This window comes from Mastomys coucha, unplaced genomic scaffold (genome assembly GCF_008632895.1).
Source record: "Mastomys coucha isolate ucsf_1 unplaced genomic scaffold, UCSF_Mcou_1 pScaffold7, whole genome shotgun sequence".
Classification (NCBI taxonomy): Eukaryota; Metazoa; Chordata; class Mammalia; order Rodentia; family Muridae; genus Mastomys; species Mastomys coucha.
The window spans coordinates 52,004,889-52,005,365 of NW_022196913.1; the positions used below are offsets into that span (position 1 = coordinate 52,004,889).

The 477-nt window shown below is 46.8% G+C and overlaps 1 protein-coding gene across 3 annotated transcripts in view; it reads left to right on the forward strand.

Annotated features, from left to right (window-relative positions):
- The window catches only part of Rnf144b (ring finger protein 144B), a 54,636-nt gene that overhangs the window by 28,834 nt on the left and 25,325 nt on the right, over positions 1-477 (forward strand). The gene's annotated exons all lie outside the window — the stretch shown is intronic.

Genomic DNA, 477 nt, shown 5'->3' on the forward strand with positions numbered 1-477 from the left:
CCCCCATGGCTGCCCTGAAATCTGCCTCTGGATCTTCAGTGCCTGTTCACCTGAGAATAAATGACCTCTTGCCTAAGAGAATGTGTAATCTTCCCAGAAGGCTCCCTAGAAACCAAGGAAATAAACTGACCATTCAGTAAACAGGGGACACCTGCTGGCCCCAGGCGTTCCTCCTGGCCTTCCTTGGCCTGTGTATTAGCTAATCCTCCCCACAAGCCTCACAAAGTCAGGTGTTTTCTTAGATATGGTAACTGAAGTCCAGGGACTATAAGTGACTTACCTCAAGGGACTGATCCAGAAAGAACTGGAATTCTAATCCAGTTCTTGTGTACCACAGCCACATAGCATTAAGGAGGAGCAAAGTAGGCAGAAGAAGTGTGCAGCAAAGACTCAAGAGTCAGAGCTCGGGGGTGTATGGGTGGATATAAATGTATATACAGCAGATATCGGTGTGTGGGTGGATATAAATGTATATAC